The sequence below is a fragment of the Protopterus annectens genome, chromosome 15.part0, assembly GCF_019279795.1.
Source record: "Protopterus annectens isolate FY-2018-M chromosome 15.part0, PAN1.0, whole genome shotgun sequence".
In the NCBI taxonomy this organism is placed as follows: domain Eukaryota; kingdom Metazoa; phylum Chordata; order Ceratodontiformes; family Protopteridae; genus Protopterus; species Protopterus annectens.
Window position 1 is genome coordinate 374,170,011 of NC_056749.1, and position 20,034 is coordinate 374,190,044.

Below are 20,034 nucleotides of genomic sequence, written 5' to 3' on the forward strand. Positions count from 1 at the left end.
GGAAATAGTGAGATATATGTCACAGCAGTGTACCACTGAAGCTCAAAATAAACTCTGTAATATTATCTGAGTTATAAAGCAGAAAGACAGAATTTGCACATGTGATAGCGGGTGATTTCAACAGAGCTGACCTTAAGGAGGTGCTACCCCATTTTTATCAGTATGTGGATTTCCCCACCAAAGGGGAGAATACCTTAAGCAATGCCTACAGCAATATTAATGGAGCCTTTAAAGCTTTGAAGCACCGCAGCAAAGGCAACTCTGATCACACTGCTATCCTGCTTCTGCCTACCAATAAGATGGCTTTGATCAGAGAAAAACTGACAAATAAACAGATCAGAGTCTGGCAGGAGGGTTCCATGGATTGCCTACAGGATTATTTCAATACCACCTGCTGGGAGGTCTGCTGGGAGGTCTTCAAATAAGTGACTACGCACAACCTCCACTTAGACATAGACATCTATATTGAATCAGTTCTTGCCTACATAAATAAATGTGTGGAGGATGCAACCATCATGAAAGCCATCACTATAAGAGCTAATCAGAAGTACTAGCTCACCAGGAATGTCTATGAGCTACTGAAGAAAAGAAACACAACCTTCAAGGCAAATGACAAAGAAAGGTTAAAGGCAGCAAGGTCAAATCTGAAAAAGGGCATCAGAAAGGCAAAGAGGGAGTATGGGAAGAAAATTCAGATCCACTTCCAAGAAATGAGACACAAGGCTCCCTATTACACTGTCACAGATGCAGGCTGTCGAATGCATCTTTGTCAAACTGAAATCGTGAAAAGGCAAAATAGTGAAGCGGCTTTTCAGCGAATTCTTTCCCTGGGAAAGAATTAGTTTGGCCGCTTTCGCTACATTACCTTTTCGGCACTGTAGTATGATCTCGGAGTTGGTATATTTAAGTAGGGGTGTGTGGGGGGCACAGCCCCCCCCCCCATTATGTAATGTTTTACAGTTTTTTTTTATTTTTTTTTTGTTTCGGAACAGCGATTTTTTCCCTTGAAAAAAAATCGCTGTTCTGAAGTTTCAAAGTTGTAAGCTTTCACTTACATGGGATCAGTTATGTGTCATTCCCTCTTCTGAGCGTGCACTATCATAATATAGACCCAGGACACAAGAAGCCAATGGCAAGGAATACAGCAGCTCGTGGACTATAAGACCAAAACATCCCAATGTGATGACAGCCTGGATTTCCTGAATGAACTGAACTCCTTCTTTGGCAGATCTGAGGAGAAGAAAACCACCATACCTTCCTAAACAAACACTGACAAAGAGGAGATAGAGCCCACCTTAATCTCTGAGGAGGTGAGACTTCTGCTTAAGAAGGTGAATCCTGGCAAGGTGTTGGAGTGTGCTGATCAGTTATGTCTGATACTGACAGACACCTTCAACTCATCCCTTGCTATGGAAAAACTTCCTCTTACATTTCAAGGAAACAAGTATTGTCCCACTTCCGAAGAACCCTAACCCTACCTGCCTCAATGACTTCAGACCAGTCGCCTTAACCTCAAATGTCAATGAAGTGCTTTGAGAGGACTGTGAAGAAACATCTATCTGTGAGTCTACCAAAGTCCTTCGATCCCCTCCAGTTTGCATACCAGGCAAACAGAGTGACTGCAGATGCGATATCAGTTGCATTACACCTGGGAGGGAGGACCAACTACATAAGGCTGCTGTACATCGACTTTAGTTCTGCATTCAACACTGTATTACTGATGCAACTGGTGGATAAGCCCATGAAACTTGGAATAAGCAAACACCTATGTAACTGGACTCTTGACTTCTGATTGGTAGACCCCAATGGAAATGCTCTGGAAACAACACCTCTCAACACATAATCCTGAATACTGGTGTTCCCCAAGGTTGTGTGCTCAGCCCCTTGCTCTTCACATTTCTCATCCACGACTATACTGCAAAACATAACTCAAGCCATATTATAAAATTTGCTGATGATACCACAGTTTTGGGTCTCATTAGTGGTGGGGATGAACATAACTGCTGGGATGAGGAAAACACTTTGATTGCCTGGTGTGACAGGAGCAATCTGGACCTGAATGTTAATAAGACCAAAGAAATTATGGACTTTAGGAGAAAGGCAACAATTCATCAACCACTCACTATCAAAGGGGAGGTAGTAGAGAAAGTCAAAACAGCCAGGTTCCTGGGTCTTCACATCTCAGATCACCTCTCCTGGACTGCTAATTCCAACCGTATAGTCAAGAAGGCTCAGCATTGGCTTCACCTCCTGAGAAAGCTCAAAAAGGCCAAGTACCCACTCTCTGCTGTTACCACTTTTTACAGGGGAGCTATCGAGAGCATCCTCACTAGCAACTTTATAGTATAGTTCGGCAACTGCACAGTTGCTGAGAAGAAGAAATTGCAGAGGGTGGTGAGGGTGGCTGAGAAAATCTTGGGCACAAACCTCCCTTCTATTCAGGAGCTATTCTTTACAAGAGCAAGAAAGAGAACATACGAAATACTAGCTGATTCGACCCATCCGCCCCACAACTGGTTCTCACAACTTGCGTCTGTAAGGAGGTACCACAGCTTCCACTGTAGGCCTCACAGATTCAGGAACAGTTTGTATCTTACAGCTGTGAGCCTTATTAACTCAGACACCAACCATAATACCTGATACATTGAAGCCTCTTTTTTTATTTAATCCTGCTGCTCTGAGCAATTACTGCAAGTATTACTATTACATAATATGATGGCTATACTGAGTCACATCTAAGGTTACCAAGTGCAGTACAGTAACTAAACAGCTGCTATTCACTAGTCTCTATTTATTCTCTGTCTTAACGGTGAAAGGCTTTGGTGGTGGGTATTTATTTTTTATTTATTATTTATCATTGGATAAAAGGTGTTGAGTGTGTTTATGCAATGTGAACTTGCATGTTATAAGTGTTATTTTTCTTCTTATGTTATTCTCTGATACTGCTGTACCTATATTATTTGCAATGCATTTCTCTTGTGAGCTGACATTTGTAATTTCATTTAGGCTGCACTTGTGTGGCCATAAATCACAATAAAGTTTCTTTGAATCTTGAATCTTTGAATCTTTAAGCAAATTTGAAAGTAGGAACAATTAAATCCTTTCTTACAAAAGTGTGCCAAAAGACTTATCTAAAATAGTGTTCTACAGATATGATGATGGGTGCTATATATATCTGCAGTTCTTCCAAACATTTCACAGAATCTGTACTACTAGATGGCAACATTGCTTCACATTTAAGTGCATTCTAGTGCAGTCTTCCTTTAAATTAAAGTGCTTTAATACGCATCAATTGTAATACTTCATAGCTCAAAGTACCTGCCAAAATCTTGTGACATTTAAATGAGATCTAAATTAATGGTGGAGACTTAAGCCAGTACTTTAGCAAAACACACACTCTCTTGATAATGTCGGATATGCTTTACCGAGTAATATTTTATTCATCATTTGAACTGCCTCGCATAAAAAGTATGTTTAAGCTTTTAAAAGCAGCTGTATTTAGTAGGTAAGGTTGGTTTTAATGGGAATATCCTAGAATTTCTTCACTTAAGAAACTTAAGGGAAGTATTTTGTAAATTGCTGAGAACAGCAGTTGTTAAACTTATGAGGGCTGACATGCTAACATACAGAAATGTTGAATAAATCTAGCTATAAATGCACTATGTTCATCAATGATATTCTTATTGAATAAAGTAGGATTGCAGTAGTTACCATTGCCTGCATATTACATTTCGTAAAGATCTGAGGAGACAGAATACAAAATTTAACTACAGTTCATTTGCAAAAATCCTTGTTTTGCATACCACTTATCATTGTTAAATTGCAGTGATGATTTTCTCAATTTCCTCTGTCAGCATATAGGATTATATGGCTATATAGTTGATAGGACAGATACTTTACCACCTAGACAAAGTGTACATACTTTGTATTTCAAGAACATCCCTGCCACATTTTTTTGTGCTTTAGAGTCACTCTGAAAGATTGAACTAAGTTTACATATAGTCTACACTTTGTGGTAATCTTTATGAATCATCTTGATATTTAAGGTTCCAGGAAAATCGGTAGGAAACCTAAAATTAGCAGGAAGAAAGTGTGTGTTATGCTTATTGTCTGTTCATTCAGAATTGTGTACACTTGTAGGTGTTAATAAATCCCAAGCCATGTGTTGTTTCAGTTATATTTTTAACTAGTTTCTCAAAAGAGGTTGCCACAAAGGAGCATTTTCCCTATCCTAAAATTGACAATCAGTTGAATAAATCTAATGGTCAGAAATGTATCTAGGATGGGGTAAAGGGAGCAGCCACTCTGCATACCTCTCAACAGTCCAGATATTTGGCACATATTTTTGGTCTGTTCCTCATAAAATTTTTGGTTATGTGAGGACTGATGTCACTAAATAATGACATAAATCTGAGTTTCAGACTAAATGTATGTTAAAACAAACTCTTACTCTAGCAACATTCTAGGTTTATAAGGGGAGTATTTAAAATATGTCCCTATTTTTGGGCCTTTGTCCCACCATTTTGTTGGACTTTGTCCAGATTTCTTGCACTAACGGGTTGAGAGGTATGGCACAAAGTGTTAAGTGACTGACAGATCCCAATTAATCAGTACATCCATTTGCAGTAAGAACTAAAGCACTGTAGTGCTCCATTGTCTATAGTGCATCATGAATATTCATAAATGAATGCCAGTATAGCATCTGTGATCAGAAATTAATATAATGCTCATTATGTGGCATGAACTGTAGCAGATGCTTTTTTGTTTGTTTGCTCCTTAACTTAATGTTTGGGGTGGGGGTGCTACATCGGAGGATGGCACTGGATGCATAAAGACACATGAATAGCTAGCTACATATCTGGTAATGGTACAGCCCTTCCTTTGTGGAAGGTATAGAAGGCTTTGCTCCATACCCTATAACTCTTAAAATAAATAAATTCAACATCAATATTCAGTTGGATGCCATAATTTATGTAAATAAATATATCCTGGGATTCAGAAACACAGGAAATGAGATTGTGAACAAGCTGCTAATTTTTCATTGTTTGTGGGACCAGGCCTAAAGCTCATTAACAATTCACACTTGCAGAATCACTGTGAGAAGCTGAAAAGGAGGAACTTATTATATATCACACCTGTGAGTCTGGGGTAAGAGCACATACTACTGAGGTACACATGGAAAAAATGGGGAAAGAAGTGTACATCAGGTGTGTACAGATTTTTCAGTCTCAGATCTTGCTTAATCCAACTGCATCTAATTTATATTGTAGAGCCATAGCTGGCTCATCTAGTACCTGATGCCCTTTCCCAATGTAGTGCTCCCCCAGCTCTTATGAGAAGAGCAAAATAAAAAAAACACTTTAGCTTCCTATGCAGCCTCAGCTCTTCAGCAAAAAAAGGACTTTTGCCTTACTCTGCACCAGTTGGCTTTTACATTTTGCAGCTGATCCACACCCCTTTCTCCCTCAGCACTTCAGGGAAGAGCAAAAACAAACAAAAAATAATTAAAAACACAGAGTAGCAAGCTTATTGGTACATCTGTACCAACTGACTTCCTACATCGTGCAGTTGATCTACACCTTTTCCCTCTGCTCCTTGGTGAAGACCAAAAAAAAAAAAAACACTTTAGCTTATACTGTAGCAATCCAATTAATATTTTTTGCCAGCTTCCTACAGCAACCCCCACCCCACCCCTTCAGGTCTTCAAGTGAAGAACCAAAAAAAAAATGCAAATAATGGAAAATAATGAAGTCCACTCCTTGATTTCACAGTCTAACATTTTCTGCCCCTTCACCCCACTCCTTCTATCTTACTGTTATATTGTATTATTGTCTTAAGTTACATGAGTGTTTTTACTTTCTGAACTGTACTTGTTATTCTTATGGTATTCTTGCTTTATGTAGAGCTTTTCTGTCCAGGCCTCTGTTGAAAATTGTCAGCTTGTCTACCCAGTTGGATCATTCTGCAATCAATAAATAAATAAATTGAATGTGCAGGTAAGACAAAAGCTACTTACAAAACAGTGTAAGAAACGTCTCTGTGTGGAAGATTTTCAGTCCATATATTTCTAGTTAATCACTGTATATTAATCAGATCAGACAATAGTAGTAGAAGTAGCGAACGTAAACTCGTCAAATCAAAAAGTAATAATAGAAAATATATAATTCTATAGCATTACTAAGTATTCGAAAGTAATCCAAGCAAGGCAGGCAGTCTGTTTCCAGTCGAAAATCCTTTATTAAGTACACAGACAAGCGATCCAAATAAAACAAAAATAGAGTAATTGTTTTGCACATGAAATAAAGTCACATAAATCAGTGCATTATAAAGGAGAAAATAAAACTATGTAGTGTTTGCAGTAAGCACTGTGTAACAAAAACTAATATGACTTCTTATTCTGTGAGGTAATATTCTAAATGCCCCCATCCACTCTTAATGAGTACGAGGGTACATTATATTTCTCCATCAATCTGAACTCTGCATTGTTTAGTAGGTTTACTAACAATGGGATCCATCTACAAATAATTAACTCCAGTCAACACACATCATGGCAAAATACACTGGTCCCTAAAGAATGATGATCGCTAGATCTCACCAGTTCACCTTCACCCACCAACAAATCCAGAGACAGCAATGCAAATTTAACATCACATTATTAAAGCAAGTGACATAAGAATGTTATTGTTACCCATATTACTAATGACCCCAACAACAACTAAGAGGAGGATCTATGATCCAAAGACAGATGGAAGAGGGTATTCCTGATCCATCAGGGAAAGCCCTCTATTAGATCAATTCAAACAGTAGGAATGTTATATTTACCTACAAAGACCTACTTGATGGGTTCTAGGTTGGGTTGAATGGCAGGTAGTACCACCATGGTTAAAAGAACCACTGGCACATCTAAGGCTAGAGCTCATGTGGGTAAGTCCTGGAGGGCTGACTTCCCAAAATTGACTTGACTCCCTAAGTTGTGCTTGCAATAGTAGCATAGCTAGAGCAGGATGAAAGGGGAACTATCCTAGGTGCAAAATGATGGGGGCATGATCAGCTGATGAAATGACTGACTTCAGCAATTGGCTAAGTTTATGGTGTCCTTCTAAGGGGATCCAGTATCTGTCTGCTTGGGATGACATGATTGACAGACCTCGATGCTTTGCCATAGATGGCCTGCATCTGTCACCCCTGAGTTTCTGGGTACTGGCTAAGGCTCTTGCCACCCCTATAGTGTCTTTTTTTAGGTGGTGTTCCAAAGACCAAATTACCACTGTAACAGCTATAAATAAATGTGATCTGAGGGTCATTCTGCTCAGTGCTAGAAGTATATATCTTAATATGCACTAGCTCGAAGCACTCCTCAAAATGGAGAACATCGACATTTGTGCTGTAATGGAGACCTGGTTTAAAGAGGCAGAAAGCACCCCTGCATTACCAGGCTATGACTCATTCCAAAACTTTCGGTCCTGAAACATGGACCAAAACTCCAAAGGCTGTGGTGTCTCCATATTCATAAATGATATGCACACCTTCAGACTAGTAGCCCAGTATAATGCATCTGAGATACTTCAGGTACAACTAACATTGGGTAAGATGGTGATCCAGGTCATAGCCTGCTGTAGGTCCCCAACCATGTCTCTAGACTCTCACTCCATGTTCCTAAGCACCCTGGAATCTGTCAAGGTCCAACACAACACCCTCTTACTAGGAGACTTCAACTACCCCTCCATCAACTGGGAAAACTACTCAAGCACCAATAGACTGGCCCGATGCTTCCTGGAATTCATCAATTCCAATACCCTAGACCAGCTCATTCTGACCCCCAATAGAGGAAGCAACATCATTGACCTGGTTATTACTAACATGGGCGACCATTGCTGCACACCAAAAGTCAATCCCTCACTGGTCAGATCCGACCATAAACTAATCACCATGGAAATCCACATCTCACCCACACCCCCCACAAAGGTAACCCCTTTGAAAAACTTCTCCAAAGCTGACTTCAGACTCCTCAAAACAGAGGTGGCTAACTTCACAGCACCTATGCCAATAGAAAATAGCTGCATGACTGCCGAATCATACACCAATGCACTGCACGCACATGTACATAAATGCATAGAACTAGCCATGCCCAAGAGAACCAAGATGGTCTCCTCCAAAGAAAAGGAACCTAATCTGGTGGTCCCCTGCCATTAATAAACACTACAATAGAAGGAAGAAACTGTTGCAGAAAAAGGTGAAATCCCAAGACTGGAAAAATTTTCTTATTAGCCTCAACAAAAAGTTGAGATCCCTCATCAAATCCTCTAAAGCCAGCTATGAAGGCAGAGTTGTGGCAGACACTAGTTTTACATATACTTTTCATTCTCTCACCAAATTTCAAATGACTTCTTGTAACTCAGGTTCTGTGGTGTGAGATCCAGTACAGGACAACCAGATACATTGTCTCTCACTAGAGCCTGTGGTTTATGTAAGCCTGTAGGAATACTGTTATAATGATACAGGGTGAGAGTTTGGGGCCTGAGTGCCCCTGATCTCCATGACCCACAGTCATGTGAATTTAAAAAGCTGATTATCAGGATCTGGTTGATGAATCAAGCTATCTAGCTAATTCCTCAATGATAGGATGATCAGCTGATGAAATGACTGACTTCAGCAATTGGCTAAGTTTCTGGTGTCCTTCTAAGGGGATCCAGTATCTGTCTGCTTGGGATGACATGATTGACAGACCTCGATGCTTTGCCAGAGATGGCCTGCATCTGTCACCCCTGAGTTTCTGGGTACTGGCTAAGGCTCTTGCCACCCCTATAGTGTTAAGTGTAATGTTAAGTGCACCTTATTAGGTTAAATCACATGACTAAACAAACGTATTTAAATCCTAACTGGCGAACTAGTCAGCGTTTTGTCTGAAGAAGTTCAGATATATATCTGAACGAAAAACGCGTCTTTGCATTTAACATCATTGTGTTAGCTTGCTCCTGTGGCTTTTGGATTGTGGAAGCCCATTCACTTGGGCTTCGCTTTGCCTCATTTACTGTTATTTCAGCCGGACTGGGTTCGTGAAAAACACTGACCAGTCTCCTTGCAAAAAGTAATGACCTCCATCATCTCAATGCAGTATATCAACACCTTTTTTCTCCACTAACTGTTTGCTGTATCTGGGATGAAACTTTTTTACTGCTTGGATTATACGTTTGTACTAATTGTCCATTCCAGCTACTGTGTGCTTACGCTTACAGTCTTGGATTATCAACATCATCGCTACTAGCGATGATGATGAATAGGAGTTCACAGAAATGATGGTCAGGATGACTTTTACTACCTTTCTTACTGGAACCCAGGTCTGGTTTTTATTCATATTTATTCGAACCTTATTTTGCCTGTGTGAAAGTATCAAGATCTGATCAATGTAATCAGCAGGAAAGTAGTGGTAGACTGTGCAATACTATTGGGGTTACTTTACACTTTTGGTTACTTTACCTTGTGAATCATTAATGTGTGCTGGAAATCATCTTCAACAGTGTCACAGTCAATATTTGTGTTTCTTTACTAGTTTTACAAGTGTGCAATCTTCTTTGAGAATCACAGACATTGTCCGACAGGGTTATATCTTGAGCCACTTCATTCTGCACTACTCAGCATAGCTATTACATTGGGAAATGTTCTATGGATATTTAAGTATGATGATGACATCACAGCTATGGATATTCAGGCATGATGTTGGTCTTAGGACTGTGTATATTCAAGCATGATGATGATATCAGGGCTACGGATATTCACCTAAGATAATGATCTCAGGGCTACAGATATTCACATAAGATGATGATCTCATAGCTACAGATATTCAGGTATGATGATGATGTCACTGCAATGGATATTAAGGCATGATGATATCAGGGCTATGGTTATTCAAATATGATGATGATATCACAACTATGGATATTCAGGAGCAATGATGATATCAGGGCTATGGATATTTGGACATGGTGATGATATCAGGGTTTTATATAAGCAGTTGTGGTTATATCACTGCTATGGATATTGGGGTATAATGATGGAATCATGGCTTTAGATGTTTAAGTATGATGATATTAGGGATATGGATATTCAGGTATGATGATTATATCACTGCTAAGAATATCCAGTTATAATGATGATAACGATACCATGGCTTTGTATATTCAAGTATGGTGATGTTATCAGTGCTATGGATAATCAAGTATAATGATGACATCAACCTGAATACCATAATAAATTCCTTAATTTTAATGTTGTAGACAAAAATATTCACCTGATGCAGCAATAAAGAACTCAGCTTTAATGTCATTAAATGCCATTAAATGCAGCAGCATGAGACTTGGTAAAAAAAATAATACAAATTATGACTGGGAAATAAATGGTCTAGTTGTAAAGGATGATGCTATCGTTAAAGATCTAGGGACATTGGTAGACAATTGTCTGATATTTCATCAGTGTATGTATCTATCAAAGTCAGAAAACAATACTTTGTAACTCACATGATTTTAAATGGCTACTCACTTCAGGGAAATCATTATATCAGTTTATACTTTACTGATCTGACCCACTATTAAATAAAGCATTGTGATTTATAAAGTTTGAAGAAATCACTTGAAACATATTCAAAATATGTGCTTTCTTGCCAGAAAAGTCACAGGATTGGAAAAATGAACTTTCCAGTAATGGTTTAGAAATTATAATTACATTTTTTTTCTTATGTTACTTAGGACTGTCAGGAGATAAAGTATTGTTAGAAGTTTGGATAGAAAAGACCTTTTAAGCGATATTGTTATTCTGCCATGAGTGAGGCATGGTTTGATATTAAGTGTATGATTATCAACCTTTTATTAGAAATTATAGCATACGTTTGTTAAAAAGCACACATTGTCTTACTTTGAAATGGTCTCTGTTTTGTAATTCCAAGACCCATAATTGTGAGTTTCAAAACTATGAAAAAATAACAGTAAAACTAAAGAATAATGGCATGCATTTGAAATACTAATTTTTGAAGTTTTTTTTTTACTTTTTAATTTTTAACGTGGAGATCACCATACCTTATAAAAAAGTGAATACTCTGAGACAAAACTATTTCTGACTTAATATATGCAAGTCTTCATTTTCACACACTCAGCCTCCCTATTCCAGAATTCCCAATTGTGATTTTCAGAATGTAAAACTGCTGCCTTTCAAATGCAATTGCAATTTCTGAAATTCTGTTTGCAGCATTAAATTAAGGATAATGGCATATACTGTACTTAATTTCGGTGTTGCAAATTATATCTTTCTAAAAATTAATACAAAGGTATTTCATGAGTTTTCTGAATGTCTCTTTGTACCTAATAGCTTTATACCGGATGAGTTCTATAGTCCAAATATAGAGGGATGGGTTTTTATCATAGTGACAATTAAGCTCAGTCATTCACTGAGTTTGTATATTGCAGCATTTGGCAGCAGCTAGATAAAATTCCAAGCTGGGCAGTAATATTATTCACAGGTATAACAAATATTGCTAAAAATGTTCTGGGCAGGACTCATTTCCTCTTCACTAAAATCACACATACTCAGTTTGACACAATTGACACAAATAATTTTTGATAATTGTGAAAAACTATAAAAAGGTGGTTATCTGGTTCTTAATAGTGTACACTAATGAATAACAGAATATTTGAGTACTTAGATGTTTATTTTATGCCATAGTGAATGACTGCATTATTATTGTTAAAACCATAAAATAATACAAAATGAAGAGAAAACTAAAAATAAACCAGTATGGTGGAATTATACGATTAGAAAAAACTACATAAGAAGACAAATTACCTTCAAACCATGAAGGGTAAATCCAAGAAGTAATGACCCCCCTCCCAAAAAAAAAAACACAAAATAAAGGAAACCCAACCAAGACTTAAAACAGGAACTCGGGAATTCGAGCTGCTTTATTGTGCTGAAGTGATGTTATTTCTGTAAGAAATATTACAGCAATTGCTGTGCTGGCTTTATCATAATGCACTCATAGAACAAATATACAGTTGCACTTTTCAGGATACTCAAAGCTATATAAGGTTCCATGATCTAATGGGTCAATTATAAGTGTATAGCTGGTATGTAGTATTGGACAGTGAATGATATATAACTGCTGGAAGTAGGACTAAGCATAAATATGAGAAAACAACAACCATATGTCATGTTCTAATTATGTTACTAAAGTAAAACTCTATCCCAAAGCTGTAACATTCTAATTATAGACGATCTGTCTTAGAGATAAATGATACACTTGAAATCTTTTATATCAGGTTCACGCTTCAAGACTGCATAAAAGAAATGTGTCTAAATAATGAGAATGTTGAGACCTCATTAATTAGAAATCTGTCACTTTGGTGTTATGTAAACTCTACTTCATAAGCTCTGTGGGCAGCTTTGCAGCTCTGGTGTGAGTAAACAAAGTTAGGTATAGAATTGTAGCACTATCTGAAATAATGTTCTGTAAATCTTCAAAATGACATAATTTCACAAGTTTAGAAACCATATTTTAATTTTTCCACTGTAAGGGTAGACCTAAATCAGACCCAGCATTTGCGGACTAAAAGCACAATGTGTTATGTATAGGGTTTTAAAGAGAATAATTTTAGTTTTTATTTGTAAAAAAGTAGACTGGAGAGTCTATTTAAAAACAAAAAGAATAATAGAGTTTTGATAAAGGAATATTTTATTTTTGAAATGTAATTGCATTATACTAATATGCCTCAGTAGCTAGGATTAGAGGTTAAAGTTCACATGATATATCCAGATGTAGCAGAAGCCTTTGAGGCTGTTATGCAGTATGTTATTTTAGATAAACAAGTAAATTGAAAAAGATGAACACATAACTTTGTGAAAAGTCACCTTTATTGAAATAAAAAAGTTGTTGAAACTGTCAGGAAAAGTTTTAGAATAATCTGACATCACAGGCAGCGTGAGTCAGTGCTCATTCCTAGGCAGTCCTGGGTATTGTTTGACATTTTTATTTTGGGTATGAAATCTAATATCATATTTTGGTATCTATGTAAGTTGATGGCTATAAAATAGAATGTGTGGAAACATTACATTTACTGCCAGCCCTCCTTGAAGCACATCTAATGTAGCTAAACATATGGTATTTCAGTAATGATTTGACTGCTTTATGGATAAATATGTGTGGTACAGATTGTTGAACAACAGGCTGTGCATACACAATAGAAATCACACTTCAAAACTAATTACATTTATATACAAATATTTCAACTTAGACTGTAATAAATCTACTCTGGTAAGATCATTTAAGATTAATGCCATTAAACAACAGGAATATTTTAAGTATATCTTTACAGACCTCATATACCCCTATTTTTGTTGTAATTATTCTTAAACATATAAATTGAGCTTTTGATAGAAACATGCCCATTATGTCAAGGAAAGCAGCATGTGAAGAACAGCAGTGTGAGTTAATTTGTTCAAAAGGGCATTACTGTAAACTCAGACTACTCATGAAATAGTTTTTCACCATTTGCTCCCAGTCAGTTCCATGCATGTCCTAGAGCAGGAGACCCCTTGCAACACAATTTCAATTATGGCATAATCCAACTAGAAAGCAAGTGTGAGTGAAGAGACTACAAAGTTCTTTCACTGAAGGAATAAATAAGATAAGAGGACCAAATTATGAAACTGACTACAATCTTTTCCTGTTTTTGGTTTCATTCAACCTGCATAAGGCTGATGTGTCTGTCATTCAGTGGACTGTCTATATCTGTTCTCTTCAAGTAATGCCTTGTATTCTAGTAGACAAACACATCTGGTAGTCTGCTTTTAATACCTAATATTACTTCTGCTAGAAAAGATATCTGCATTACATAACATTTTTCTGCTATGGAATACACATTTGATACACAGTTGAAGCACCTTAACAGGATTAAAAAAGACTTTTATGTGGAAAATAAAAGAAAAAGATATAAAGAGGAAGTTGTAGTATCTCTGCTTTTGCTGGCCTAAATTCATTCATTATTTCAAGCCATAAACTTGTGAATAACATAAAAGAATTATGGAGTCTTGACATATTTAATGGATAATGAATGATTAGGTTCATTGTATGCTGTACAACTTTAACAGTTAAGTGTCATCCACTGTCCAGTGCAACATTCCAGCTATACCTGTATAACTGACCCACTAGAACCCAGATAGTTACTGAAGTCCCTGAAAAGTACACAACAGCCATGCCTGTGTTGTATTAGTGCATTATGGTAAAGTCAGCCTAGCAACTACTGTAATATGCCATATGGAAATGCAAGCACTTCTACATGACAAAGCAGCTGTGGTGGTAAATATGGTAACAAGGCTTTCTGAGGAGGTACTAGAAATACTTTTTTAGCCTGCTCTTGCAGCTTGCATAAGACCAGGATTTAGCACCCATTAAATTGTAATGTTAAAAAAAATCAGTAGATGATTAGGACTGTGACTGTTTCTTCCTTCCACGGTGTCAAAAGTCATACATGCCCTGTGTTGACAAATAAATTGTGTTGAAGACCACCACAGATAGATGCTCATTGTCCTTTTTTAAGACAAGTGATGAAGAGCTGTGAGGTTACTTTTGTTTAAAATCTCAGCATCACAGAATGTTATAGGTAGCACAGTATAACTGCTTTAGTACTGCTGTAGGTAGTACAGTATAACTATTTCAGCATGGATATAGGTTATGTATAACTACTTCACCATGGCTATAGATTGCACATTATAACTGCTTCAGCACGGTGATAGGTAGCACAATATAACTACTTCAGTATGGCTATAGGTAGCACAGTATAACTACTTTAGCATGGCTATAGGTTGTGTATAACTACTTCAGCATAGCTATAGGTTGCGCAGTATAACTGTTTCAGCATAGTAATAGGTAGCGGAATACAACTACTTCACTATGGCTGTAGGTATCACAATATAACTGCTTCAACGTGGCTATAAATAGCACAGTATCACTGCATCAGTATGGCTATAGGTATCATAATATAACTGTTTCAGTATTGCTATAGGCATCACAATAAAACTGCTTCAGCATTGCTATAGGTAGTACAATATAACTACTTCAGTACAGGGATAGATAGCACAGTATAACTGCTTCAGCATGGCTATAAGTACCACAGTATAATTACTTCAGTACGGCTGTAAGTAGCATGGTATAACTGCTTCAGTATGGCTATAGGTAGCACAATATAACTACTTCAGTATAGGTAGCACAGTGTAACTGCTTCAGCATGGCTATAAGTAGCACAGTATAACAGCTTCAGCACAGCTGTAGGTAGCACAGTATAACTGCTTCAGCGTGGCTATAGGTAGCACATCATAACTGTTTCAGCAGGCTATAAGTAGCACAGTATAACTGCTTCAACACAGTTATAGGTAACACAATTTAATTGTTTCAGCATGGCAATAGCTATCATAATATAACTGATTCAGAACAGCTATAGGTAGCACAGTATAACTGTTTTAGTATTGCAATAGGTATCGCAATAAAACTACTTCAGCACTGTGACACTAGGGAAATAGTGCCAGTCCAGCTATCTGGAATTTTGTAAATAATTATATGTCACTTGAAAATATTAATATGATTTATATAGAAATATGACACTGCCAGCCCAGCTATCTGGAATTTTGTAAATAATCATATGTCATTTGTAAATATTTGTATGATTCGTATGCTTGTCTTACAAATGTAAGAGAACTACAGTATATGCTATGTGTATATTAAACTACTGATGCAGAGCTGTATGTTATGTACTGAGCTTCAAGAATGTAACCACAGTGTACCCTACTGGAAAAGAATAGAAATGTATATAAACTATATACCTGTGCAAATGTATGTTTTAATAGTAGAAGTTAGAACATACAGAGATAACTTGCAAAACTTCAAGAAAATAAGTTGAAATTAAAAGTGTTTTATGATGTGCTATAAATGTTAGTTAATTCAGTAAGGAGACAGGATGTCTAGAGCTAGAAGTTTTATTGTCTTGAAATAGAAGTAATTACTAGGTTTAAAATGTAAAGTGTTTTTATTGCTCTGTGACTTCCTAGCAGCTACACATCTGAGAGAGAAGTATTTTTAACACAGATATGTTAGTATCTGTTTATCCTGGGAACTGAAGGCAGGTGACAAAGAGTGATGACATCCAGGCTAACCCAGCAGTAATATGTGATATTCATTTAAGAACTCTCTCAGAGAGGGAGACAGGGCATTTGTATCTTGTCTTGGACCTAGAAATATTCACTCAGCACTGCTGCCTGCATGTTGCTCTGTAAGTAAGATTTAGGCATAGTATCTCTTTTAGAGATAGGCAAGAATATAGTAAAATTAGTTTAGATGTTTTCTGTATTTATTTGAGACTGTCCTGCAATGTTGTTTTAAAATATTGCCTGTGATTTTGAACTCCGTAGTTACTGTGTTGATTGAGTATTGTCTTGTTCTTTTATTATTTATTATTAAATAAATTTAAACCTTTTAATTGTGGCTGGTTTGTTTAGAGATATTTAAGCTCTTAGCGTACTTGCATATGTATTTGGTGACACTGTATAGGCCACTCCAATAGCCTTGGTCACACTTACCATTTGAATAATAGTAATATTACACAGTAAGATTGGGCACCTTTTGGTAAGGGCCTTTAAAGTAGTTGATACGTAGTGGCTGGTGGCAGCTGGTACTACCTTATAGTCTGGGTAGAAGAGGGCATAGCTAGTAAACCTGTGACAACCTTCCCCAGGTGTGTGTGTTTGTATATAAATCAAATCTCAAAGTGTGTGTATGTGTCAGCTACTTGGAAAGGGACATGAAGCACTGGTTGGATAGGGAGGGTGCTGGAGGTTTTGGCTTGGCCACTCAGCTGAGATCTCAACCCTATAGCTGTGCCAGTGGGGAATCTTACTGGGCATCTGGAGAAAGAGGGAGAAACCAGCCCCAGGCTGACTGTGATCTCTGTGTACTCTTAATGGAAATTGTACTTTACTGTGTGTGTACTTGTCATCCTCCCAATGTGTACATCCCTCACTGTTGCTAGTGGTGAAGATTGAGGCTCCTTGATTATTGGGTCTGTGCAGGGGCATCACATATTAATTGGTTGGCAGTGGTGGGATATCCACATCACATATTAATTAGTTGGCAGTGGTGAGTTAGCCACATCACATATTAATTGGCTTGTAGTGGTGTGGATATTGAACTCCTGTAGCCTGTGTGCAGTGGTCACTGTAGGTGTTTGTACTCTCAACCAGCCATGCAGTGAACATTCAGAGTTCATATCACAATTGTTTTATTTTTTTGTTAGCTTAGTTAGTCAGGGAGAGCAGGCAAGTATGTCATGAGATGAGTATGGTAAGCTGACAAGGAGCCAGTTGGCTGACATGTGCCAGGCTAAAGGCTAGCGCATGCCAACCTCACTAAAGCAGACATGATTGCAGCTTTAGTCACAGTTGCATCACAGAAATAGCAACCAGGAGGACAATCAGACTGGCCGTGAAAATGTACAACTCTCAGAAAATGGACAGCTCAACCTTTCCACAGAGGACTTAAAAATCCATCTGGAGTTAAAGAGAGTTGAGCTAGAGGCCAAGCATTTGGAAAGAGGGGCATTAGTGAGACTGAGACATCTAGAGACTGGGGAAAATGAGAAACTGCAATGTCTGAATGCTGAGGAAAATGAGAAACTGTGATGCCTGAAAGCTGAGGAGAAGGAGAGGCAGAGGCAACATGAAAAGGAGATGCTGACTCTTCGCCACAGTCATGGAGGTAATGGGGAAGGGAGTAACAGAGGCAACAAAGGTCAGTAAATTTCTTCCACAATTTACAGAGGGGGATAATTTTGATAGTTTCATTTATATGTTTGAGAGAGTATGTAAACAGTATAATGTTGACTAAGAGCTCTGGGTATGGTTTCTGACCTCCTTACTCCATGGTAAAGCTGTAACTGTTATCTCCAAATTGTCTCATACTGATTGTCTAAATTATAATGTTCTAAAGAACAGTTTGCTACAATGGTTTAAGTTAACACCTGAAGCTTATAGAAAAAAGTTTTGTGAGCACAGATGTAAGGCAGATGGAAATGTGTGTCAATATGTTGCTGAACTAAGCACTTATTTTCAGAGGTTGGTGAGTGGATGTCAGGTCGCCACTTTTGAAGGGCTGACAGACCTTTTGGTGAGTGAACAAGTCCTTAGCACTTTGCATGAGGACATGAGATTCTGGTCAGCTGATAGACAATGCAATACTGTGGATGAGTTGGGGAAGAAGGGAGACCTATACCTAGCAAGCAGAGCATCACTGCATAGGAAAGGGACACAAAGTGCTGCTTGTGGGTCTAAGGGAACCCATGCTGGGCAGCCCAGACGTCCCCAAAAGAGTCCGCCAGTAGCAGGGAAAGCCACTAGTCCAGGTACATTTCCAGGACCAAGGGTTAAATGTTTTAAATGCAACCAGTGGGGCCATGTAGCATATAGATGTCAACGGAGGCAAGGTGTGGAACAAAAGGTGGGAGATCCAGGAAGTGGGAATGACAAAATGCCAACAGCAGGTTGTCTCAAGACAACAAGGGTACCAAACTACCACAAGAGGTTATATTCTATCTTAGTAAATGTGAAAGAGGCCATGGCTAAGAGACACAGCTTCTGACCTTACCATTGTGAAGTCTGCAATGGTTACAGAGGAGTGCTACTTGTTTGGGCAGTCTACTCCAGTCAGAGACTTAAGAGGGACCCCATTCCAAATACCTTTGGCTAGGGTTCACCTTAACTGGGAGGGTGGCAAAGGAAGCCAGCAAGTAGGTGTGTTTAAGGATATCCTGCAGATGTCCTGATAGGGAATGATTTTGATAATGCAGTACTTTGTGTGCATGCAGTTAAACGCAGTCAGGCTTGGAGACAGGCATGTGGGTCTGGTAGCCTGGGGGAGACCCAGACAGACTGCACACTTGCAGCCAGGACTGGTGAAGTGGTTACTTCAGGGAGGGAACAACCCTGTAGCAGTGAGACTGAAGGTCAGCCACAGCTGCTTGTGGGTACTGATGTTCCCTTGGACAGAGTGACTGCAAGGGCAGAGTGAGTAGTAGTACCCAGGCTGACAGTGAGGCACCTTTGTCAGAGAATACCAGGCTTCCTGTGGAAGAGGAGCTGGTAAGGGTTACTAAGAGACAGATGAGACAGCCTCAGCTCTCAGACCCTACATTACAATACCTGAGGGAGGTAGCTAGTGTGGTACCTGATTCTCAAGGGAAGGGGGAATCTGTATACTGGAACAAAGGGTTACTGTATAAAGAGTGAACTCCTGAGGGAGGGCTAGAGGGTGAGAGAATACAGCAGTTGGTAGTGCTCAGAGCCTACCATCTGGCACTTCTAGCCATAGCCCATGATATTCCCTTTGCATGTCATATGGGCATAAAGAGTACAAATAGATGTATTATGCATAACTTCTATTGGTCTGTGATTTCCAGAGATGTAACAGGGTACTGTAGAACCTGTGAGCAGTGCCAAAAGGTAGTCAAGGCAGAAGACAAGGTGAAAGCTCCTTTGATGCCTTTGCCTGTGATTGAGGAGCCATTTCAGAGAGTAGCTATGAATATTGTGGGGCTTCTGAGTACCCCAAGTTCCACAGGGAAAAAGCATATCCTAGTAGTAGTAGATTATGCTACCAGATACCCTGAGGCAGTGGATCTGTCCTCCATTGAGGCAGAAAAGGTAGCAAATACTTTGTTAGAGATTTTCAGCAGGGTAGGTTTCCCAAAACAAATACTGACTGACAGAGGTGCCAATTTCATGTCAGACCTGCTGGCATGTCTGTGGGAGTACTGTGGTGTGAGCACCTAAAGACCACCCCATACTATCCTTAGACTAATGGTCTTGTTGAAAGGTTAAAGTCTACACTCAAGTCCATGCTACGGGCATTTGCAAACCAGTTTAAGAGGGACTGGGACAAATATCTGCCCCATCTGTTGTTTGCTTACAGAGAGATTCCCCAGGAATCCACAAGTTTTTCACCCTTTG

At 38.5% G+C, this 20,034-nt stretch overlaps 1 protein-coding gene across 5 annotated transcripts in view; it reads left to right on the top strand.

Moving 5' to 3' along the window:
- The window catches only part of DRP2 (dystrophin related protein 2), a 4,029,288-nt gene that overhangs the window by 1,969,544 nt on the left and 2,039,710 nt on the right, over window positions 1-20,034 (top strand). The gene's annotated exons all lie outside the window — the stretch shown is intronic.